The sequence below is a fragment of the Homarus americanus genome, unplaced genomic scaffold (assembly GCF_018991925.1).
Source record: "Homarus americanus isolate GMGI-L3 unplaced genomic scaffold, GMGI_Hamer_2.0 scaffold25483, whole genome shotgun sequence".
Classification (NCBI taxonomy): domain Eukaryota; kingdom Metazoa; phylum Arthropoda; class Malacostraca; order Decapoda; family Nephropidae; genus Homarus; species Homarus americanus.
The window spans coordinates 7,753,278-7,780,574 of NW_024726235.1; the positions used below are offsets into that span (position 1 = coordinate 7,753,278).

The following is a 27,297-nucleotide window of genomic DNA, read 5'->3' on the forward strand; positions in this document are numbered from 1 at the left end:
ATGAGAGATAAATATATTAATAATGATAATAATAATGATAATAAATATATTAATGATGATAATAATAATAATAATAAAAGTAACAACAGCTACAACAGTAATATTAATAATACCCGTCATCTCATTCTGTACGGTAACACACACACACACACACACACACACTGCAAGCCAGCTTAAGAAGGTCTAGTAGTGAGTGTGCACGCGTGGAGGGGAGGTGACACTATACTAGCACCATCACCAGATTCATAACACCATAATCAATCATGTCATCACAACCATGGAACCAAATCCACAATAACACCATCATCTTAATCATATAGTAACATCAACAGCACCATCAACAAGGTACCACCACAATGGCACTATCACCATCCCCAACTCCACGGTGTCAGCACCATCACCGTGGCACCAGAACTATCAAAATCACCAAGGCACCATCACTAGTACCATGGCACCATCACTACCATGGCACCATCACTAGTACCATGGCACCATCAACAGACATCACCCAGATCAGCGAGAGGGTAAGTGAGGCACCACCAGGCCCACGTCCTCACCTCACGAGAGATACAACAAATTCTGGATGTGATGGTGAGGCGATAACGTAGGCACCCTCTTAATACTTGTCATGGCATTGTTAAAGGTTCATTAAACGTACAAGGGGAGGCGAGCCTGGGGAGGGGGGGAGAGTGAGGCATTTGGCCGGGAATAATGGGCGCCTCCTGACGATAGCGCCCAACCACAACAATTATCCCAAACTTAATTCCAATCTAGTTTTTTATCTGTGTCACTGCAGGGAGTCGTGGCTCACTGATACCCGGCCACCAGTCTACTTTATGGCTTACCTTTGTCATTACTAGCCCGTAAATTGCTCTCAAATGACTGCTAGTATTCATTTATATGTTGATAGTAATTACAAGAAGACTATTGGATTTATTTATATAAAAACAAGCCTCCTACTGCTGATCCTGACGAAATCATAACATGACAAACTGGAAGGGGAGGAGCTTGTAGTCAAGACCCACCAATCGGAAACGGCGAGAGCTGCTGTGTCACCGTCATTGGCGGCGCTGCTGCGGCTGTAGCCAATGAGCGGGCTGATATCAGCGCGGCGCGTTGCCTAATAAGGTCGAGTGGGGCGGTATAAAACTGGGAGACCCTCTCGCGCGCGAGCTTTCCAGTCATCCCTGAGCGAGTGATCCGTGCGGCTCCCCGCGGTCAGCCCCGCGCCCCACGCCGCCGCGACCACACCTGCAAACCACCACCCACACCTGTTGTGGCTACACCGACGCCCACCGGGAACCATCCACCACTTCTGACCGTACCCTCAACAAGAGCAGAGATCGTCGGTGACCACAACACCTGCACATCAACAAGTGAGACACCTGTGTGTTTATCAATCTCAGATTTATAGTATAAGTCAGTTACTTGTGTAGTTGGAGAAAGTAGTGCCACCAGCCTCATCAACAGGTAAGATCACCACCCTGGACCACAACACCCAGGTAGCAACACCAGGGGGGCGGGGGTGAGACAGTTCTGGGGACCTGCCCCCCACGTTCACCTAACACTCCCCTCACCACCTAACACCCAGGTGGTGCGGCACTAACTGAGGTACAGTACGGTACGCCCTCCTGTGTTGGTACGTTGTGAGCGTCAGTAAGGTGTGTGTACGTCAGCTGTGTGCACACAACACGTGTGTCTGTGTGTGTGTAAATTATCAGTGTTTACAAATCAACGGTGTGTATCTCATCAGTGTGTGTGTACTCCAGTTTCGTGTGTAACACTTAATGTACGTCACCTGTGTGTGTACCTCGTTAGTATGTGTACCTGACCAGCATGTGCACCACATCATTGTGTTCTTTAACTGTATGTGTGTCATTACTGTATGTTAACTGTGTGTATGTTGTCATCCATGTAGATACCTCACTGTGACATTAAATATGTGCGTAATCATTATGTGCACCAAATGTGTATGTATCTCATCACCATGTACAGCATATATCTGTGTGCACATCATCTATGTACGTACCTCACAGTGTGTACGTCATGTGGACGTAGTACATGACCACCGTGGTTACGTCTACAGTTGGTGTTACTAGTGTACGTGAACAGCGAGTGTACACAAGTCGCGTGTACGTGAGCTCTGTGTGTGTGTGTTCTCAGCTCACACACTCAGGGTAAGTGTGTCCAGGGAGGCTTCTTGTTACATCTACTGTACTGTACTGTATTACTTCTATTCTGTTATGTATCACTGTACCCATTGTCCTGTAATGTATTATGATGTATTATTGTTCTCTGTGATGTGTTATTACTGTATTTTGCTGTATCTATTGTATTATAAATTAGACGTCAAGGGCAATCCAATACTACCAGTTAACATATATTAATTAATCAGGTGTGGGGGGGGTCATTAAAGGTCAGGTGTGGAGGTCAACGAAGGGCAGGTGTGGAGGTTATTAAAGGGCAGGTGTGGAGTTCTACGAAGGGCAGGTGTGGAGTTCTACGAAGGGCAGGTGTGGAGTTCTACGAAGGGCAGGTGTACGTCTACGAAGGGCAGGTGTGGAGGTCTAAGAAGGGCAGGTGTGGAGGTCTAAGAAGGGCAGGAAGTCATTAAAAGGACAGGTGTGGGAGGCTCACGAAGGTCAGGTGTGAAGTAAATGAAGGTCAGGTGTGGGGTCATTACAGGTCAGGTGTGGAGGTCATTAAAAGTCAAGTGTGGAGGTCATTAAAGGTCAGATGTGGACGTCATTACAGGTCAGATGTACGTCATTAAAGGTCAGGTGTGCAGGTCACTGTAGGTCAGGTATGGAGGTCATTAAAGGTCAAGTATAGAGGTCAACGAAAGTCACGATTTAGTCATTGAAGGTCAGGTGTGCAAGGTCATTAAAAGTTAGGTGTGGAGGTCATTAAAGCTCAGATGTGGAGGTCATTAAAGGTCGGGTGTGGAGGTCACTAGGTAAGGTATGGAGGTCATCAAAGGTCAGGTGTGGTCCTGTAGGTCAGGTATGGAGGTCAATGAGTCAGGTGTGGAAGGTCATTAAAGGTCAGGTGTGGAAGGTCATTAAAGGTCAGGTGTGGAGGTCATTAAAGGTCAGATGTGGAGGTCATTGTGGTGTTAGTAAAGGTCAGGTGTGGAGGTCACTGTAGGTCAGGTGTGGAAGTCATTTTAGGTCAGGTGTGCAGGTCATTAACGGTCAGATGTGGAGGTCGTTAACGGTCAGATGTGTGGGTCACGAGAGGTCAGGTGTGGTCACATATATGACTTAACTCTTTGAGTACGAAGACTTTTACCATTGAGTATGATGAGTTAATACCTTAAGTATGATGAATTAACCGCTTGAGTATGATTACTTAAACCCGGATATTATGACTTAACCACTTGAGTACGATGACTTAACCCCTTTTATGTTAAGTCATCGTACTTGTGGGGTTAAGTCATCGTACTCAAAGGATAAAGTCATCATATTCAATTGATTAAGTTATTGTACTCAATATTTAGTCATCACACTCAAGATGTTAATTCATCATATTCAAGGAGTTAAGTCATCATACTCAAGGGGTTAAAGCATCATACTCAAGAGATTAAATTATTGTACTCACGGGTTAAATTATGGTACTCAAGGGGTTCAGTCATCATACTCAAGGGATTAAATTATCGGACTCAAGGGGTCCAGTCATCATACTCAAGGGGTCCAGTCATCATACTCAAAGAATTACCGAAAAAATCGCCTCAGTCATACTTCAAGATTGGAAATACATCAAAATCATTCTGCTTAAACAAAATACAAACAACATTAGTTTATATTTACGACGCCATGAAAAAAATCACCAACATTCGTAAACTATTCGCGAAATTGGCACGAAAACCAAATGGCGTAAGAACGATGACGTCATTTCCAGTGTAGTCCTTTCAAGAAAAAAAAACCCATGTCAGGTGTAGAGGTCAGTTGATAGTCAGGTGTAGAGGTCAGTTGATAGTCAGGTGTAGAGGTCAGTTGATAGTCAGGTGTAGAGGTCAGTTGATAGTCAGTGTAGAGGCGATAGTCAGGTGTGGTAGTTGATAGTCAGGTGTAGAGGTCAGTTGATAGTCAGGTGTAGAGGTCAGTTGATAGTCAGGTGTAGAGGTCAGTTGATAGTCAGGTGTGGAGGTCAGTTGATAGTTAGTCAGGTGTGGAGGTCAGTTGATAGTTAGTCAGGTGTGGAGGTCAGTTGTTAGTTAGTCAGGTATGGGGGTCGGTTGTTAGTTGAACAGGTGTAGAGGTCAGTTGATATTTAGTCAGGAATGGAGGTCGGTTGTTAGTTAGTCAGGTGAGGTCAGTTGTTAGTTAGTCAGATGTAGAGGTCAGTTGATAGTCAGTCAGGTGTGAAGGTCACTGTTAGTCATGTGTGGAGGTCATTATTAGTCAGTAAGTATGGAGGGCGGTGGTTAGTTAGGTGTAGAGGTCACTTGTCTGTCAGTCAAGTGGAGGTCACTGTTTATCAGCCAAGTGTGAGGTCACTGTTAGTCAGTCAGGTGTGTGGAGGTCACTGTTAGTCAGTCAGGTGGAGGTCAGTGGTTAGTCAGGTGTAGAGGTCACTTGTTTGTCAGTCAGGTGTGGAGGTCACTGTTTATCAGCCAAGTGGAGGTCAATGGTTAGTCAGGTGTGGAGGTCAGTGGTCAGTCAGGTGGAGGTCACTGTTAGTCAGGTGGGGTCACTGTTAGTCAGCCAAGTGTAAGAGTCAGTGATTGGTCAGGTGTAGAGGACACTGTTAGTTAGTCAGGTGTGGAGGTCACTATAAGTCAGTCAAGTGTGGAGGGTCAGTGGAGTCAGGTGTGGATGTCTGTTACAGTCAGGTGTGGGGTTCACTGTTAGTCAGCCATGTGTGGAGGTCACTGTTAGTCAAAGCGTTGAGGGTGGTTAGTCGGTGGAGGTCCTGTTATGGTGTGGGGTCACTGTTAGTCAGCCAAGCGTTGAGGTCAGTGGTTAGTCAGGTATGGAGGTCACTGTTAGTCAGGTGTGGGGGTCACTGTTAGTCAGCCAAGCGTTGAGGTCAGTGGTTAGTCAGGTATGGAGGTCACTGTTAGTCAGGTGTGGGGTCACTGTTAGTCAGCCAAGTGTGGAGGTCAGTGATTAGTCAGGTGTGGAGGTCACTGTTAGTTAGTCGTGTGGAGGTCACTGTTAGTTAGTCAGGTGTGGTCCTGTTAGTTAGTCAGGTGTGGAGGTCAGTGTTAGGCAGTGTAGAGGTCACTGTTGATTAGTCGTGTGGAGGTCACTGTTAGTTAGTCGTGTGGAGGTCACTGTTAGTTAGTCGTGTGGAGTCCTTTTAGTTAGTCAGGGTGGAGGTCAATGATGATCAGTGTGGAGGTCACTGTTAGTTAGTCAGGTGTGGAGGTCACTGTTAGTCAGCCAAGTGTGGAGGTCAGTGATTAGTCAGGTGTAGAGGTCACTGTTAGTTAGTCGGGTGTAGAGGTCACTGTTAGTTAGTCAGGTGTTGAGGTCACTGTTAGCTCGTCAGGTGTGGAGGTCACTGTTAGTTAGTCAGGTGTAGAGGTCACTGTTAGCTAGTCAGGTGTGGAGGTCACTGTTAGTTAGTCAGGTGGAAGTCACTGTTAGCTCGTCAGGTGTGAAGGTTAGTCAGGTGTGGAGGTCACTCGGGGTCAGGTGTACCCCCGCCGCCAAATAATCCGATTAGTGACACTCGTCCTCACGATTTCCGCATCGGCTACGAAGGTCGAGCGGCGGCACTCAGGTTGGCACTACAGCTTAGGGCTTCGTCTGGCTTCTGTTGGCACTTGTTATTCTGCAGTTACCTGGTTAAGGCCACTTTCTTTGTGGCACTGTATCAGGTCTCTTGTGGCACTGTACTAACTCATGGCACTGTACCAAGTCTCTTATGGCACTGTACCAGCTCTCTTATGGCATCAGGTCTTATGGCACTGTACCAGATCTCTTATGGCACTGTACCAGATCTCTTATGGCACTGAATCTCTTGGCTGTACCAGGTCTCTTGTGGCACTGTACTAACTTTCATGGCACTGTACTAACTCTTGAGGCACTGTATCTGCCTTAAAACACCTTCCACCTTTCTTGACATAGCACACACACACACACACACACACACACACACACACACACACACACACACACACACACACACACACAGTCTCCTTTATGATACAACAGTAAGCTAACCACCGCCACCATCAATAATAAATAAAGGTTTTTAACATCTATCCTTCATTAGACACACTCAACACCTACAGTAACAGCAATTACAAGAAAAAAAAGTTTAATATACTTACTGGTACCTTGTGTTATGCTAGGTACCAGTGCCCCCGTGTGTCTGGTGCGTTCTGGTACCAGTGCCCCGTGTCTGGTACCTTGTGTTATCTTAGTACCAGTGCCCGTGTGTCTGGTACCCTTGTGTTATGCTAGGTACCAGTGCCCCGTGTGTCTGGTACCCTTGTGTTATGCTAGGTACCAGTGCCCGTGTGTCTGGTACCTGCGTGTTATACTAGTGCCAGTGCCCGTGTGTCTGGTACCCTTGTGTGCTTGCTAGTGCAGTGCCCCAGTGTCTGGTACCCATGTGTTGCTAGGTACCAGTGCCGAGTGTCTGGTACCCTTGTGTCTTCTAGGTACCAGTGCCCCGTGTGTCTGGTACCCATGTATTATGCTAGGTACCAGTGCCCGTGTGTCTGGTACCCTTGTGTCTTACTAGGTACCAGTGCCCGTGTGTCTGGTACCCTTGTGATATGCTAGGTACCAGTGCCGTGTGTCTGGTACCCTTGTGTCTGCTAGGTACCAGTGCCCCGTGTGTCTGGTACCCTTGTGTCTGCTAGGTACCAGTGCCCGTGTGTCTGGTACCCATGTGTCTTCTAGGTACCAGTGCCCCGTGTGTCTGGTACCCTTGTGATATGCTAGGTACCAGTGCCCCGTGTGTGTCCCTGTTCTGGCCAGTGCCCGTGTGTCTGGTGCCCTTGTCTTACTGGGCCAGTGCCCGTGTGTCTGGTACCCTTGTGTCTCTAGGTACCAGTGCCCCGTGTGTCTGGTACCCTTGTGATATACTAGGTACCAGTGCCCGTGTGTCTGGTACCCTTGTGTTATGCTAGGTACCAGTGCCCCGTGTGTCTGGTGCCTTGTGTTATCTTGCTAGGTACCAGTGCCCCGTGTGTCTGAGGCCCTTATGTAGGTACCAGTCCGTGTGTCTGGTGCCCTTGGTATACTAGGACCGTGCCCCGTGTGTCTGGTACCCTTGTGTATATGCTAGGTACCAGTGCCCCGTGTGTCTGGTGCCCTTGTATATAGTGCTACCAGTGCCCCGTGTGTCTGGTACCCTTATTATCTGCTAGGTACCAGTGCCCGTGTGTCTGGTACTTGCTTATTATGCTAGGTACCAGTGCCTCGTGTGTCTGGTACCCGCTTGTTGCTCTTAGTACCAGTGCCCCGTGTGTCTGGTACCCTTGTGTTATACTAGGTACCAGTGCCCCGTGTGTCTGGTACCCTTGTGTTATACTAGGTACCAGTGCCCCGTGTGTCTGGTACCCTTGTGTTATGCTAGGTACCAGTGCCCCGTGTGTCTGGTACCCTTGTGTTATGCTAGGTACCAGTGTTACAATTTTATTACCTAGTTACTTTGTTTCTTTATGTTCACTTTGTTTATGATTAGTGTTTTACCCAGTACGGTGTAGAAGTGTGACAGGCAGGAGGGGGTTGTGACAGGCGGGAGGGTGTGACAGGCGGGAGGGGGTGTGACAGGCGGGAGGAGGGTGTGACAGGCAGGAGGTGTGACAGGCGGAGGTGACAGGCGGGAGGGTGTGTGACAGGCGGGAGGGTGGTCTATTTAACCTGGGTGTGTGGGAGATGCTTGACTCACCACTAAGCTGCTATCAAAGTCAGACATATCACCTCTCGTGGCACTACTACTATGGCACTATAATTCTTGTGACACTATACCTTTCATGACACTATACTTCTCGAGGCACTATAGTTCTCGTGACACTATACATGGCACTAAGTAATAACTCCTTCACCATAACACTACACTTTTGATCAATATAAACAAAGGTATTTATGGTGGAATAGGGAACACACACACACACACACACACACACACACACACACACACACACACACACACACACACTGAGCCTTCGAGAGTGTGTGAACAAACAAACGAAACAGAGGAAAAGAATCTCTCTCAGCTGTGAGTCGACAAACATGAGTACGAACAGCATGTACTCGTGGGAATGTACTCGTGGGCAGGTAATCGTGAGCAGATATTCGTGAGCAGGTATTCGTGGGCATGTATTCGTTGATATGTACTCGTGGGCAGGTATTCGTTGATATGTACTAGTGGGCAGGTACTCGTGTTCAGGTACTCGTGGGCATATACTTGTGTTCAGGTACTCGTGTTAAGGTACTCGTGGGCATACACTCATAGGCAGGAAGAAGAGTATTGTAAATCTTGAGCTTCGTGTGATGGGAGAACCTAAGGGAGCTACCTCATACACTTCTTCCCATTATTAACCCTTCACCTGGTACACAGAAGGGGCGCAGAAGAACAAGACTGACGGTGTTGTTAGTGAAAGCTTGAGGTCCTCACTCTTGATACTAACCCCCACACACACACACACACACACACGAGTCATCGTCAAGGCTATGTGACAAAAAAACAGACCTTAACTTATTTATTTTATTATAGTTTATTTATTTTATTATATTTAAAAAACTCAAAATTCCCATCGTTCTGGATATTCGTCATAACTTCATCTTTATTTTACAAAACTGAAAATACTTTTTTTTTGCATCACAATAACTGATTAATGACTTTTTTCATAAGATACAACTTTTACTAAATTAAGCCTCTGGTAATTATAACCTGTGACCTTGGGAATTATAACCTATTATCTGGGAAATTATAACCTGTGATCTGGGGAATTATAACCTGTGATCTGGGGAATTATAACCAGTGATCTGGGGAATTATAACCAGTGATTCGGGGAAATTATAACCTGTGATCTGGGGAATTATAACCAGTGATCTGGGGAATTATAACCAGTGATCTGGGGAATTATAACCAGTGATCTGGGGAATTATAACCTGTGATCTGGGGAATTATAACCAGTGATTCAGGAAATTATAACCTGTGATCTGGGGAATTATAACCAGTGATCTGAATTATAACCAGTGATCTGGGAATTATAACCAGTGATCTGGGAATTATAACCTGTGATCTGGGGAATTATAACCTGTGATCTGGGGAATTATAACCTGTGATCTGGGGAATTATAACCAGTGATCTGAAATTATAACCTGTGATCTGGGGAATTATAACCTGTGATCTGGGGAAGTGGTAACATTTCCCTTCTTGTGAACTAATATTGGTTTCACTGATGACGTCATGTCTTAAGCCGCGTACTGGATATGCCCATAAGAGTTATTGTATTGTTTTCAGGTTTTACGCTAAATTACACGAGAAAACCTATTTCTATTTGTTATCAGTTTTTGTAGAACATATCTACAATAACAATGGAAGCAATCCCTGTTATCCGCCTGACCCTTGTAGTACCCACTCATCTACAATAACAATGGAAGCAATCCCTGTTATCCGCCTGACCCTTGTAGTACCCACTCATCTACAATAACAATGGAAGCAATCCCTGTTATCCGCCTGACCCTTGTAGTACCCACTCACCCCTAATACCCACTTACTCCTGGTCCCCGCCCACCCCAGTACCCACCTGCCCCTTGTACCCGTCCACCTTAGACTGGAGTCGCTGTGATTACTGTCTGGTATAAGACGATTCTTGTTGCGACAATGTGGTGGTCAGGACCAGAGCGGCGGTATAATTAAGACGTGGCCGCCGCCACCGCCCACACAAGAAAAAACTCCTTCCTTACAGCGGTCGGTGGAAAAAAATGGGTGGGTGATCCAGCAGTACGTCGCGTGTCTGTCGTCGCTCCGTTACCGCGCGTCACAAGACAAATAACGCGTGTTGTCGTCACTGTCGCCCCTCACTCGCACCCACAATACACCACGCACAAAGATTCACTTGGCATCGCTCGCCCCACAATCCTTCGTTCACGTGCAGTTCACAATTTTCCTGCATGGTGACCGTGTGCGATACCCGGCTGTCTCCCGACGTGTGGCCAAGGTGACCAGCGGGTCAGATGTGTTGCCTTGGTTAATGTGGTCAAGTTAGTGAACGCGGCGGTGACCTGCGACAGAGGGAGTCGTGCCACAGTGGTCGTGGCCGCCGGGGCCACCACCAGCCGACAGGTACAAATGGCCTGGGAGGCGAACCTCTGCGAGACGCGCTCTTTCATTATGAACGTTTGTCATGGCGGCTCCATGCAGGCCGCCCGCACATGTTACGTTATCGCTCGATTGTCGCCGCGTGGTGACCATTAGCGCCGTAACAATTGCGGATATGAGATGCTCGCCCTCAAAATAACACGCAAGTAAATTGACACCTGTTGAGGTAAAGAAGGGCGGCCAGGGCAGCAGGCTGAAGTAAGAGTGAGGGAGGGAGGGGGGGGGAGGCGCCACCACGCTCCCACAACACTTCTCCAGGAAAACCCTCCACCTTCCACTCCTCCTGCCGCTGCCACCAGTAAAAACAAGTTGGATAATTATCAGTGGCGCCGAGAACTGCTCCAGCAGCAGCAACAGGTCGCCAGCAGGAGCAGCAGCAGGTCCCGGGGCGACACCTGCAGCAAAAACCACCTCGACAAAGGGCACTCGACGGACCACTCGTCAATACACCACCAGGAACCAGCCAAGCTGTCAACTGTCGCTTCTCAATCCTCACTAGAGACACTCGGAGACCAGTCAAGAAAATAAGCAATGGTGGGTGAGGGCTGGGAGTGGCTGGTGCATGGGGTGACCGCCAGCCAGGCCAGTACCACCACGGTAAACAATGCAACCCTGGCTGGTCGCTAACACGCCACCACACAACCCTGGCTGGTCGCTAACACGCCACCACACAACCCTGGCTGGTCGCTAACACGCCACCACACAACCCTGGCTGGTCGCTAACACGCCACCACACAACCCTGGTCTGGTCTGGCTGGTCGTTCACACACCACCACATGGCTGGTCGTTCACACACTACACACACGCTGGTCGCTCACACACCACCACACAACCCTGGCTGGTCGTTCACACACCACCACACACACCCTGGCTGGTCGCTCACACACCACCACACAACCCTGGCTGGTCGTTCACACCACCACACACACCCTGGCTGGTCGCTCACACCACCACACAACCCTGGCTGGTCGTTCACACACCACCACACAACCCTGGCTGGTCGTTCACACACCACCACACAACCCTGGCTGGTCGTTCACACACCACCACACACACCCCTGGCACACACCACCACACAACCCTGGCTGGTCGTTCACACACCACCACAACCCTGGCTGGTCGCTACACACCACCACACAACCCTGGCTGGTCGTTCACACACCACCACAACCCTGGCTGGTCGCTCACACACCACCACACAACCCTGGCTGGTCGTTCACACACCACCACACAACCCTGGCTGGTCGTTCACACACCACCACACACAACCCTGGCTGGTCGTTCACACACCACCACACAACCCTGGCTGGTCGCTCACACACCACCACATGGTCGTTCACACGCCACCACACAACCCTGGCTGGTCGTTCACTTGGTCGTTCACACCACCACACAACCCTGGCTGGTCGCTTGGCTGGTCGCCACCACCACACAACACACCACATGGCTGGTCGCACACACCACACACCGCCACCACAACCCTGGCTGGTCGTTCACACACCACCACACAACCTGGCTGGTCGTTCACACACCACCACACAACCCTGGCTGGTCGTTCACACATCACCACACAACCCTGGCTGGTCGTTCACACACCACCACACAACCCTGGCTGGTCGCTAACACGCCACCACACAACCCTGGCTGGTCGTCTACACACCACCACACAACCCTGGCTGGTCGCTCACACCACCACACAACCTGGCTGGTCGCTCACACACCACCGGCTGGTCGTTTACACACCACCACACAACCCTGGCTGGTCGTTCACACATCACCACACAACCCTGGCTGGTCGTTCACACACCCACCACACAACCCTGGCTGGTCGCCAACACGCCACCACACCCTGGCTGGTCTTCACGCACCACACAGCCTGGCTGGTCGCTCACACACCACCACACAACCCCTGGCTGGTCGTTCACACCACCACACAACCTGGCTGGTCGTTCACACACCACCACACAACCCTGGCTGGTCGCACACACACAACCTGGCTGGTCACACCACACACCCCTGGCTGGTCGTTCACACCACACACCCTGGCTGGTCGTTCACACACCGCCACAAACCCTGGCTGGTCGTTCACACACCACACAACCCTAACACGCCACCACACAACCCTGGCTGGTCGCTCACACACCACCACACAACCCCTGGCTGGTCGTTCACACACCACCACAACCCTGGCTGGTCGTTCACACACACCACACAACCCTGGCTGGCTGGTCGTTCACATTTTCACACCACCACACCCTGGCTGGTCGTTCACACACCACCACACAACCCTGGCTGGTCGTTCACACACCACCACACACCCCTGGCTGGTCGCTCACACACCACCACACAACCCTGGCTGGTCGCTCACACACCACCGCACAACCCTGGCTGGTCGTTTACACACCACCACACAAACCCTGGCTGGTCGTTCACACACCACCACACAACCCTGGCTGGTCGTTCACACACCACCACACAACCCTGGCTGGTCGTTCACACACCACCACACAACCCTGGCTGGTCGTTCACACACCACGACTGGTTATGATAACTGGTCTCATTAAACATTTTACAACCTTTCTAATGGTAGATAAGTTGCTCCTCCAATTAAATTTGTCGATTGAATGACTACTTGTGACAAACCCACTGTAGGAATGTTCGTCGCGCTATCATTAAAATGTGGACTGATTAAACTAACCAAACGATAAGTTATCAGGAGACGGAGGCGACTATATCCCCAGCCTCCGTAACACGCTCACGTTATAATGGTATTACTGTACCTCAACAACTACAGTCTTGACTCTTGAAGCACGTAACAAGGCTACTCGTACAGTAATGACCATCAACAATAAACAATTATAAGATACAGAACCCACAAGCGTTAGTGGAGTGTGGTGTAGGTGAACCCTTAGCACCCCCTCCTGACGGTCAATACTGCCACTGATTACGGGCTACCTGTACGGGTGTGACAGACAGTGTAAGCTGAACCTGCCTCAATGTGCCTCATATTAAACCTAAAAGTTCTATTTGTCTGGAAAAAAAATCGCAGAATTTTAATCACCACTTATGAGACGATGCCAAGTGTCCACCCAACCACTCTCATACACCCCCTCCCCGCCCCCCTGTGTGTCTGTCTGCCGTCCTGGGAGACACTGGTGGTGATGTTAAGAATGAAAGCCACCGCCACCCCCCCGCCTATCAGTGTGACACAGTGGCCACATCTCCCAGGGGTGACACACACACACAGCGGTAATCCTCTTAACTCAAACATCAATTGTTCCCATTTAAACCTGCAGGACTTTACTGCCAGTTTGGCCTCGTCAGTTTTAGTCAAACTTTACAATAATGACGTCACTAAAGTTTTTGTGATTTTGTTTACAGAACTTTTGTTACCGAGTGCAATCAATTATGCTTGATTTTGGGGTGAATGAACAAGTAATTCCAATGGTTCAGTGAGGGTTTTTGTTCATTCGCCGAGGCGCCAAAGGGCGTGGAGGCCACGACCTACATACCGTTTCCCAAGCAAATCCAAAGTGGTTTTTTCGCAGTTCCGACAATGGTTCCTTTAACAGGTACACCCAAGTATCAAATGGTATATTAAAAATAAAAATATTTAAGCGGGTTTGCTGTAGAGTTTTACCGTCAACTTTAAAATGTGACTCAGACGGTACAATACTAACGATCCCAAAATAAAATATACTCATATTGTGTGTGTGTGTGTGTGTCGACCTGAACAACACCCAGTGGAAGTGCTGCCCTACCACCACCCTTCTACTGCCTCCACACACACACAGGTGTGTGGGAAGGCACTGTTTATGGCCCACAACCACCACTCACCCCCCAGAGGCAGGCGTAGCGGGCACCCTAGGCCACCCTCACACCGCCACACACCTTAGTATCAGCTTCTTGTGATCATACAGCCTACACAGCCTAAACTTTCACTCAGCAACCCAACCCAACCTAACACAACCCAACCCAACCTAACACAACCCAACCCAACCTAACACAACCCAACCCAACCCAACCCAACCTAACACAACCCAACCCAACCTAACACAACCCAACCCAACCCAACCCAACCTACAACCCAACCCAACCTAACACAACCCAACCCAACCCAACCCAATCCAACCCAACCCAACCTAACCCAACCCAACCCACCCCAACCCAAATCCCAATACAACCCAACCCAATCTCTTAAACCAACCCAACCCAACCCAACCCAACACAACCCAATCCCAACCCAGCCCATCCACCCAACCCAACCCAATTCCCAACCTAACACAACCCAACCCAATCCAACTCACACCCAACCCACCCAACACACCTAACTCCAACCTAACACAACCCAACTTCCATTTCAACCTGGGTCCTAACCCAACCCAACCTTTCAACCCATTCTGAACTCCAACTCCACCTAACACAACTTGTTCCTGTCTCAACCCAATCCTGAACTCTGAGCCACCCAACCTGGGTTCTGTTCTTAACTCCAACCTGTCTCCAGACACCTTAATTCCACCCAATTTAACACAACTCCAACCCAAATCCCTAACCTAACCCAATTTGTCCTAACCCAATTCCATTCCATTCCCAACCCAACCCAAATCCCAACTCCCACCTTTCCTCTAATAACCGGTCCTCACACACCAAGTTTATTTCACCTGATAATTGGAACACCTTCGGGGTAAGGGGGGGGTAGGTTAAGTATGTTGTGTTGTGCTGGGCTATATTGTTGTGCTGTGTTGGGTTGGTATGTATTGGTGTTGCGTTGTGTTGGTGTGGCTTTGTGTTGATTGTGTTGTGTTGGCTTTGGGTTACGTTGTATTGCGATGGGTTGTGTTGGCTTGTGTTACATGTTATGTTGTGTTGGCTTGCATAAGCAGTGTTACGTTGGGTTGTGTTGGTGTTATGTTGTGTTGGCTTGCGTTGGGCAGTGTTACGTTGGGTTGTGTTGCGTTATGTTGTGTTGGCTTGCCTTGGGCAGTGTTACGTTGGGTTGTGTTACGTTATGTTGTGTTGGCTTGCGTTGGGCAGTGTTACGTTGGGTTGTGTTGCGTTCTGGTTTAGTTTATATCACTTTGCTACCACCATATTGACCCAGGTGTTAACGGGCAATAAAACCAACAGAGCAGAGTTAGGTTAGGTTAGGTTAGGTTAGGTGAGGTGAGGTTAGGTTAGGTGAGGTGAGGTGAGGTTAGGTTAGGTAAGGTAAGGTTAGGTTAGGTTAGGTTAGGTAAGGTAAGGTTAAGGAAGGTGAGGTAAGGTAAGCGTGTTTGATTATGCAGGTATAAATAAAATAAACTAGGGTGTCTAATCTTCAGGTGATCCCATACTTGGTGATACATACACAGAACACTTAACATATTATACCGTAGTTAAGACATACTTCAAGACACACAACATATATGAGGCGAGAAGACACATGAACCGTTACACATAGTTCAAGATACATAATAGATATGACACACACACACACACACACACACACACACACCATTATTATGCAGAACATATATCATGGCTTACGAGGACACAAGAGGAAGACGTAGATGACTGCTGGAGGTCTTCCGGGAGGGGGGAGGGGAGGAGGAGGAAGGAGGGGGAGAAGGAGGGAGGAGGGAGGGAGGAGGAACAGCTGATGTCCGTGGTCACCTCCATGTAAATAAACAGTGTGAGGAAGAGAGGGCCACCATGATCCACACGACAGAATCTGATCACACCTGAGGCCTCCAAACTGACAGGTGTGGAGGTTGACACACACACATACACACACACACACACACACACACACACACACACACACACACACACACAGACACACACACACACACACAGACACACACACATTTCACACACACACACAGCCCGGGCCATCAACTGTAAGCTATAATAATTTGTATGTTCAATCATTATTCATTCTCCTTTCAATAATGAAAGCTTTTGTTAAACGACCCAAATTAATTCTATGTCTTTTGTATATTTTCAACCTTGGGCTGCAGAACTCTTCTTACTCCGTTAATTATTATTATTATTATTATTATTATTATTATTATTATTATCAATATTATTATTACACTACAGGGCGGTGCTACAAACATGTCAATAAGACAAAATTTATTACGAAAAATAAGTAAATAGAAAAATATTCAAGATAATAGGCGTACAAACTATGTGTGTGTGTGTGTGTGTGTGTGTGTGTGTGTGTGTGTGTGTGTGTGTGTGTGTGTGTGTAGGAGGAGCTAGGGCAAGAGTCAGGGTTGTCTGCTTAACAAATCAGGGACTTAGAGGAAGTATTAAGGCAAGGGCAAGTGAAAGGGTAGCGGGGCAGGGACGACGGGCGGGCGCGGGGCGGGTAAGAACGGGGCAGGGCCGAAGGTTAGCAAGCAGTAAGATGGATGGATTTACTTGCATCTCCGTAATCAGGAACTACCCCCCAGCCCTGACACCTATCCTTACCCTCCCTCCTCCTACCCCCCCTCCTCACCCCCCTCCCTCCTCCCCTCCCTCCTCTCCTCCCCTCCACCTCGAAGCATCGCACATCTCATTCTCCTCGCCCCTTCATAACTGAGATAAGAAGAGCGGATCTATGTTACGGTGAGCAGAGTCTCAGCGGGACTTGAAGGTTATTTTCACTCGTGTCTTGCCGCTTGATTAAGACACTTACACCCCCTGCTGTTAAGGGAGAGAGAGAGAGAGAGAGAGAGAGAGAGAGAGAGAGAGAGAGAGAGAGATTGTGGCAGTGAAACAAATGTCATATAACCAATTTATTGACGTTGTGGCGTAGTGTGTGTGTGTGTGTGTGTGTGTGACGCAGCAGTAATAGTGGTGGTCAGGTAGGATAAAGTAGGTAAAGGGTGAGAGGGAGAGGAGAAGGGAGGGGGGGGAGGGGGGGAGGGGAGGTGGAACAGATGAGTCAGAAGGAGTTAGTATGCAGGTCGGGAGTCCGGCAGCAGGACCACCACACACTCACTCCTACACCCATTTATGGCTCCTCATTGATGCTCCTGACCACCTCCCCCCCACTTCACATGCACACTACCTCCCGACCTCCCCCTCCCCCTTCTACCCCCTCACTGTGTTATTCCTACATATTCTTTACCACCAATTATTCACACCTTCACTGCCCCCCCTGCCTCGGCCGGGTAACCATAAACAAGATATTTTTCTCTACTCGACTGTTGGGGACAAACTCTCAACTACCTGGAAAATTAATCTGTCCTAGTGTGTGTGTGAGGTTCCCAAGGCACAGACCCTCATTATTCACACACACACACACACACACACACACACACACACACACACACACACACACACACACACACACACACACACCCTGGTATTAAAGAAGCAGCACAACACATCATTTTTTTTTATGCCAGTGATTCGTGTTTCGTTAATGGAGTTGTGTTTACAGTACAAACACCTTGTATATTTGTAAACATTCGACCAGCACCGACGAGCTAGCTTTTGACACCCTACACTCAGTCCCCGGTGTATGTGTAAGGTGTTGGGGGCGATACAAGGAGATATGTGTGTGTGTGTGTGTGTGTGTGTGTGTGTGTGTCCCTGTTGGGTGCTGTAATGCTTCTGCCCTTCGCTTTACACAATATATAATGGGGGTGAAGGGAGGTTACGTGCCCACTTAACAACCCTCGAGTCGTATACGCTGTGTGGGAACAAACCTGAAATCTTGATAGAAATAGAGATGGGGAGAGGGGAGAGATATAGGGAGAGGGAAGCGAGGTGAGGTAGGGAGACATAGATACAAGAAAGGAAATAAGAAGATAAGGAAGGAGGATGATACGGAGACGGGGAAGGAAAGAGGAAAATAGGGAGGGGGGGGAGGGAGGGAGACAGGGGGGAATAACATAGGTGTAGAGAGAGAAGGAGCCTCCATGTGTGTCTCCTCCAGTAGTGTTATCTCTTCTCTCCCTCCCTCCCTGTGTCTCTCCTCCACTAATTCTACCCTCCCTCCCTGTATACCTCCACTAATTCTACCCTCCTCCCTGTATACCTCCTCCACTAATTCTACCCCTCCCTCCCTGTATACCTCCCACCACCCACCTCCTCCTGCATACCTCCTCCACTAATTCTACCCCTCCCTCCCTGTGCCCTCCTCCACTACTCCTACCCCTCCCTCCCTGTGTCTCTCCTCCACTAATTCTCTCCTCCCTCCCTGTATACCTCCTCCACCGGATTATTAAAGCGGCTGTAATGACTATAAATTTAACATAAGGAAAAAATTGTACTGAGCTGAGGTAAGATGTGGTTGGAAAAGTGTGGCGTACAGAACACACACACACACACACACACACACACACACACACACACACAGAGCGAGAAAGAGAGAGATGGGAGGTATATTAAAGACTATATCTCACCGGGATAGTCAACAAGTCTGGCTGGATCAGGTCTTCGTGTTTTCCAGTTGGGTGAAAACGCTCATTCATGTTTATCACGGTCCGGGTGTGTGTGTGTGTGTGAGTGTGTGTGTGTGTGTGTGTGTGTGTGTGTGTGTGTGTGTTCTGTGCTGATTTCATTTTACGGTAAAAAATACGACTGCTAACCTAACCTAAACTAACTTAACCTAACCTAAACTAACGTAACTTAACCTAAACCTAAACTAACGTAACTTAACCTAACCTAACCTAACCTCCATCAGGTAGCGTTAGGTTGTTTAATTATGAGGTGAAATAAATTGAACGTGTATGTAATAACGTCAGGTGATTCTTTACTACACAGTCTACCGTTAAATGAGTTTGTCACCGCAGTCAGGGCTCTGGTCCGGTGGTTGGACTACACTATACTAAACTACACTCACACACTACACTTACACACGACACTACACTTACACACTACACTCACACACTACACACGACACTACACATACACACTACACTCACACACTACACACGACACTACACTTACACACTACACTCACACGACACTACACTTACACACTACACACCACACTACAAGGGAAGGTGTCGTGTTCGCTCTTGTACGACATCATCCACTCTGGCTGACAATGGCCGGGGGAAAAAAATATTAAGCAGAGTCGTATGAGTAAAAGGTTGTCACATAGGACGGGTTGTTTTTGTTGTTGTCAGTAAACATGATGATAAGAGAGGTCATTTTCAACACCATCTATCAACATGACGGGGAATATACTGTATGTCACTTTCTGGTGTAAACTTTATTAGACAAGTGTTAACAAATATTATATTCCGAGAAAGGATGTTTTTTTTTTCTGTTTGTTTGTTTGTTTTTTTACAATATCGTTTTCTGAGGGTATATTGATAAAGCCAATATTTTGCATATCATCACTCGTAATGATAAATAATATGAAAAGAGTGTGTGTGTGTGTGTGTGTGTGTGTGAGGATGTAGCGTAACCCACACTGACGGGAATGAGGGAGGAAGGAAGGGCAGAAGGGAGAGAGTGAAGGAAGGAGAGGGAGGAAAGGAGGGAGGGAAGGTAGAGGAAGGAAGGAAACGAAGGAGGGAGGGAGAAAAGAAGGAAGGGCAGAAGGAGAAGGAGAGGGAGGAAAGGAGGGAGGGAAGGTAGAGGAAGGAAGGAAACGAAGGAGGGAGGGAGAAAAGAAGGAAGGGCGAGAAAGAGAGGGTGAGTCCTGCAACACACCTGTCACGGCCCACAACCACTATCACCCGTATTTATACAGGTAAACACTGACCAGGTGTGTGTGTGTGTGTGTGTGTCATGAAACGCCACTGTCACCACGCTCCACCTGGCCCCTTGCCTTTCTTTCTACCACTTATTACTTTCAAGGTGAACCTCTCGATGCCATGGAACTCCTTTATCAGCCTGGTCAAGTTTGGTGACGGGAGTAGGTGACGGTGACCTCGATACGTTACAAGAGGCACCTTCACCACTACACACATACGTCACATATTAAAAACCTCTCTACGTCACGTTTGGATCTCATGAAAATTAGGAATTCTTAGCTTATTTCACCAGTTAATTAAACACACCTTCACGCTGCATTTAATTAGAAGAGATTAGGTTAGTGGGTTAGATTAGGTTAGGTAAAAAATTTTTAGGTTAAATTTGAATGGGTGAAATTAGATTAGTTTATTTTCAACAGATTAGATTAAATAAGATTAGGTCAAAGTCAGGATTAGAGAGAGATACAAGCGAGAGTTCCTAATCTTTAAAGAGGCCGTAGTATAAAACTTGACCAATCAGCCTGTGTGTTGCTGAGTAATCCCTGGACTGGTTTGCGTCACTACGATCAACGCCTCACTCAGCCCCCTCACCCTTGACGATAACCAACGATAAAGCCGCCGCCAGCAGCTGTTTGGGGGAGGCGAGAACAGGTTGTGTGTTAACGACGGATAATGATAATGTCACACCCGCATAAGTTGGCGTGATTAACAGACAGAATAGGATATAAAAAGTGAGATACCATGATACTCTCTCTGGGGTTGATGCACTTTCTTGTGTTCGGGGAGGAGAGGGGAGGGGAGGGGGGTGTGGGGGGAGTACGTTAGTGTTAATTCTAGGATATATGACGAATTTACCAGGAAAAATAAGTTACTTCCTTCTACTCTTCCTCCTAGATTGGCTTGTGTGTGTGTGTGTGTGTGTGTGATAATACCCAAAACACCTTGTCATGTTAGCTACCCCCCACCCCTCATACGTCCTCACGGTGCTAATTATGATAAAAGATCAACTGGTGAACCTTTGTACAATATCAATATCCAGTCGAGGGTATAAGTCCAGTCCTCGTTCTCTGATACTCGGAGGTGATTTTAGCGGGAGAAGATGCTCACCCCTTACCCTCCCCTCCCCCTCCCCCTCCCCGACACAGGTGGGGGGGAGGGGAAGTGAACCAGGTGGCAAGGGTGACCATATAAGCACATGACGCTGTACAGTTAAGCCGCCGCCTAAACGGGTCAGACCAGGCCACCCCGGGTCACCTCCCCCGCACCCCCTGCGGCGATCATAACGGGTCGCAGTCCCTCTCTTGCCGCAGTTCCCCTCCTGCCGCAGTCTCCTTCCTCCCGCTGTCCCTCTCCTGCATCAGCCTCCCTCGTCCCCGCAGTCCCTTTCTTGCCGCACTCCCCCTCGTCCCGCAGACTCTCCCCTGCCGCAGCCTCCCTCTCCTGCCGCAGCCTCCCCCTCCTGCCGCAGCCTCCCCCTCCTCCCGCAGCCTCCCCCTCCTCCCGCAGCCTCCCCCTCCTCCCGCAGTCCAGGCACATCCTCCTTGTTATAGTCTCTCCTATTATTGAGGAAGAAGGAACTGAAGGTAAGTAGGAGGGGGAGGGAGGGAGGGGAGAGGAGGGGAGGGGAGGGGTATAGATACGAAGAGAGAGGAAAATGGTGTAGGTAAGATGTACACTAGGGAATTATTTGGGTGTAGGTGTTAGGTAGTCAGAGGGGTAGAAGGTGTAGGCAGAGACGGGGGAGAGGGTGTAGTGGGTGTAGATAGGGAGAGGGTATAAGGTAGGGAGGGTGTAAGGTAGGGTGTGGGTGGACCAGCAGGCAGGGCGGGGTGGGTGTGTCAAGGTGCACCAGATTTGACGCCACCCACGCGGAAACACCCTCAATCCACATCCTTCCTCATCCACATCCTTACTCCACCCCGCCCGTCTCCCTTACCTCACGCTCCAGACCTCCCGACCAACTGTCTCCCCGACCTCTCGACCTTCTGTCCTCCCGACTCCTCACGGCCAATATGTTCCCATCCTGTTACATTATGTCCTCTGGTTTAACCCCTTGATTACGATGATAACCTCCCGAGTAAACCCATCATCGTACTCAAATGGATTAAGACATCCTACTCAAGGGACTAAGTCGTGGTTTCATTGATTATAGAGTTAAGCCATCGTACTCAAGAATTTAAGCCATGGTGTAAGTGGTAGTGAGGTAAAGCCATTGTACTTGAGTTATTCAGGCATCGTACTCAAGTGGTTCGGACATCGTACTCAAGAGATTAAAACATAGTACTCAAGGATTTCAGCCTTGGTATGAGTGGTGTTGAAGTGAAGACATAGTACTCGAGGGAGCTGAAAATGTCTGAAGCAATGGACCGATTCAGAGTACTCGTGGGATTCGTATCATGCTGGTGGGGCTGTTATTGGACTCAAGGGGGAAGGAAGAGTGATTGGAGGAGGGGGAGGAGAAGACATGGAGGAAGAGATGGAGATGGAGGAGGGGGGAAATGGAGGAGGGAAAATGGAGGGAGGAGGAGGGAGGAAGGAGAGATGGAGGAGGGGAAGGAGGAGATGGAGGAGGGAAGGAGGAGATGGAGGAGAGGGGAAGGAGAGATGGAGGAGGGGAGGAGAAGGAAGACATGGAGGAAGGGAGGAGATGGAGGAGGGGGGGGAGATGGAGGGAGGAAGGAGGAGATGGAAAGAGGAGATGGAGGAGGGGGAAGGAGGAGATGGAGGAGGAGGAAGAAGGGGAAATAGAGGAGGAGGAAGAAGAGATAGAGGAGGAAGAATAGGGAGAAAAGAGGAAGAAGAGGAGTCAAAAGAGATAACAGGGGAAGAAGAGTACACTCCACCTTTCTCCTCCCTGGCACAGCACCTCCCCCCACCACCCAAGTGCCTGGGGTGTCAACAAGGACCAGGTGGGCACCCAGGGGGCTCGACCACCACCCCCTCTCAACTCAGCCTACTCCTCCCTCCCACACCTGTAATAACGCCCACCGCCGCCGCCGCCCTCACTCTATTACCCCGGCACACCTGTACTTACCTTTTACACACCTGTGGTTAGCTTTACCTCAACTAAACCCGGCGGTAATGAGGGTTGCCTGTCATTAGTGGGCGCCTTTGTAAATCTCAAAATAGAGGTGAAGTCTTGAGGGAGTGTATAGGCCAGCCCCGACCCCTGTTTCTGTACTAATTAATTCAGCAATATTGACGAGTTGTTGGTTCGAGTTTGGGATGGATAGATAGATAGATAGATAGATAGATAGATAGATAGATAGCAACTTAAAAAAAATATATAATCCCGACCAAGATATAACATACACACAAACATTTTACTACAATTTTTTTAATTTTCCTCACCAGGTTGGCTCAAACATATTAATATTATATTTGTTATAGTTTACGTGTTACTGAGAATCATTATCTTTATTTTCCTGTCATTATCTTTATTTTATTCAATCATTATCTTTATTTTACTCAGTTATTATCTATATTTTACTCGGTCATTGTCTTTATTTTACTCAGTCATTATCATTATTTTACTCAGTCATTATCATTATTTTACTCAGTCATTATCATTATTTTACTCAGTCATTATCATTATTTTACTCAGTCATTATCATTATTTTACTCAGTCATTATCTTTATTTTATTCAATCATTATCTTTATTTTACTCAGTTATTATCTTTATTTTACTCAGTCATTATCATTATTTACTCAGTCATTATCATTATTTTACTCAGTCATCATCATTATTTTACTCAGTCAGTCTTTATTTTACTCAGTCATTACCTTTATTTTACTCAGTCATTATCATTATTTTACTCAGTCATTATCATTATTTTACTCAGTCATTTTCTTTATTTTACTCAGTCATTATATTTTACTCAGGCATTATCTTTATTTTACTCAGTCATTATATTTTACTCAGGCATTATCTTTATTTTACTCAGTCATTATCATTATTTTACTCAGTCATTATCATTATTTTACTCAGTCATTATCATTATTTTACTCAGTCATTATCATTATTTTACTCAGTCATTGTCTTTATTTTACTCAGTCATTACCTTTATTTTACTCAGTCATTATCATTATTTTACTCAGTCATTATCATTATTTTACTCAGTCATTGTCTTTATTTTACTCAGTCATTATCTTTATTTTACTCAGTCATTATCATTATTTTACTCAGTCATTGTCTTTATTTTACTCAGTCATTACCTTTATTTTACTCAGTCATTATCTTTATTTTACTCAGTCAGTCTTTATTTTACTCAGTCATTATATTTTACTCAGTCATTATATTTTACTCAATCATTATCTTTATTTTACTCAGTCATTATCTATATTTTACTCAGTCATTGTCTTTATTTTACTCAGTCATTTTCTTTATTTTACTCAGTCATTGTCTTTATTTTACTCAGTCATTATATTTTACTCAGTCATTGTCTTTATTTTACTCAGTCATTACATTTTACTCAATCATTATCTTTATTTTACTCAGTCATATTTTACTCAATCATTATCTTTACTTTACTCAGGCATTATCTTTATTTTACTCAGTCATTATCTTTATTTTACTCAGTCATTGTCTTTATTTTACTCAGTCATTATATTTTACTCAGTCATTATCTTTATTTTACTCAGTCAGTCTTTATTTTACTCAGTCATTATATTTTACTCAGTCATTGTCTTTATTTTACTCAGTCATTATATTTTACTCAATCATTATATTTATTTTACTCAGTCATTATATTTTACTCAATCATTATCTTTATTTTACTCAGTCATTATCTTTATTTTACTCAGTCAATATCATTATTTTACTCAGTCATTGTCTTTATTTTACTCAGTCATTACCTTTATTTTACTCAGTCATTATCTTTATTTTACTCAGTCACTGTCTATTTTACTCAGTCATTATATTTTACTCAATCATTATCTTTATTTTACTCAGTCATTATCTATATTTTACTCAGTCATTGTCTTTATTTTACTCAGTCATTATCTTTATTTTACTCAGTCATTGTCTTTATTTTACTCAGTCATTGTCTTTATTTTACTCAGTCATTGTCTTTATTTTACTCAGTCATTATATTTTACTCAGTCATTGTCTTTATTTTACTCAGTCATTATATTTTACTCAATCGTTATCTTTATTTCACTCAGTCATTATATTTTACTCAATCATTATCTTTACTTTACTCAGGCATTATCTTTATTTTACTCAGTCATTATCTTTATTTTACTTAGTCATTGCCTTTATATTACTCAGTCATTATATTTATTTTACTCAGTCATTGTCTTTATTTTACTCAGTCATTATCTTTATTTTACTCAGTCATTGTCTTTATTTTACTCAGTCATTGTCTTTATTTTACTCAGTCATTATATTTATTTTACTCAGTTATTATATTTATTTTACTCAGTCATTATCTTTATTTTACTCAGTCATTGTCTTTATTTTACTCAGTCATTATCATTATTTTACTCAGTCATTATCTTTATTTTACTCAGTCATTGTCTTTATTTTACTGTCATTATATTTATTTTACTCAGTCATTATCATTATTTTACTCAGTCATTATCTTTATTTTACTTAGTCATTATCTTTATTTTACTCAGTCATTATCATTATATTACTCAGTCATTATCATTATTTTACTCAGTCATTATCTTTATTTTACTCAGTCATTATCTTTACTTTACTCAGGCATTATCTTTATTTTACTCAGTCATTATCTTTATTTTACTCAGTCATTGCCTTTATATTACTCAGTCATTATATTTATTTTACTCAGTCATTATCTTTATTTTACTCAGTCATTGTCTTTATTTTACTCAGTCATTGTCTTTATTTTACTCAGTCATTGTCTTTATTTTATTCAGGCATTATCTTTATTTTACTCAGTCATTGTCTTTATATTACTGTCATTAAATTTATTTTACTCAGTCATTATATTTATTTTACTCAGTCATTATATTTATTTTACTCAGTCATTATCTTTATTTTACTCAGTCATTGTCTTTATTTTACTCAGTCATTATCTTTATTTTACTTAGTCATTATCTTTATTTTACTCAGTCATTATCATTATTTTACTCAGTCATTATCATTATTTTACTCAGTCATTATCATTATTTTACTCAGTCATTATCATTATTTTACTCAGTCATCATTATTTTACTCAGTCATTATCTTTAGTTTACTCAGTCATTATCTTTATTTTACTCAGTCATTATCTTTATTTCACTCAGTGATAGTCATTATTTTACTCAGTCATTATCATTATTTTACTCAGTCATTCTCATTATTTTACTCAGTCATTATCTTTAGTTTACTCAGTCATTATCTTGTGAGACATTTTAACAATTCATAATAAATATATTCTAGTGGCCGCCATGGTGCCCTTACACACACACACACACACACACACACACACACAGACTTCTTTTTGTAGTGATTGGCGCAATACTTAAAGGCCCCACCTCTCGTTTATAATGGCGTGTGTGTGTGAGTGTGTTGACGTCATGATAGAGTGAGTTGTTATCCTTCAACAGCCTGAGCACCGAGACGTTTGTGTGGCTGAAATATCAAGGTAAGAGAATTTTTCACTAAGAGGCGTGGCGGCGTCTAGTTTTTCCTGGGTTCATGCTTAGCCCAGGCCAGACCACAGTGTTGAGGTGAGGAGTGCTTAACCAACAAGTTCTCTTTCTTAAGTGCCTCACCAACAACACACTTCTTTTTTTTCTTTCTTTTTTTCCCCCCTACAAGTGCTCAACCAACAACACGTTTTCTTTCACGAGAGCTGAACTAACACCACATTTTCTTTCTACTTTCCAGGTCGGGACGGGTTGGGGATGGCAGAGGAGCAACAAGACCAGCATCGTCATCTACGTCATGTCACGACCAACTGTGTACACCTTAAAACTCAAGTCTATATAGTTCAGTGTTAAGTTTGAGGAGGAACTGGTGCGTGAAACACACCCTCCTCCTCCGCCACACACACACACACACACCTCAGTCTCACGGCCGGCAGCTTCTCCAACGAAGGATTTGTGGCCTTCTCTCCCCCCTCACCTCCCCTCATCCTTTCCCTCTCAAGTCCATCCACCCGGTTATTTAAACACACTCACACCATTCCTGGATACACTCACAACACACTCGAACCAACTCGTTCCGCTAAAAGGTATAATTCTTAGAGATAAAATACACTGGGTGGTAGCAGCTCTTTTTCACGCTTGACTCCCCAGCCCACCAGATCAGCTGATAGATTTGGCGGGAGAAAAAAAAAAAGGCTACCAGAGTACAAGTGTGGA

The 27,297-nt window shown here is 45.9% G+C and overlaps 1 long non-coding RNA gene across 1 annotated transcript; it reads left to right on the forward strand.

The window, feature by feature from the left end:
* The first annotated feature begins 1,188 nt into the window (after nt 1–1,188).
* Nucleotides 1,189–27,297, forward strand: LOC121865504. Its single transcript, XR_006088771.1, has 2 exons — nt 1,189–1,376; nt 26,822–27,297. It is a non-coding gene; the product is annotated as an uncharacterized LOC121865504 (long non-coding RNA).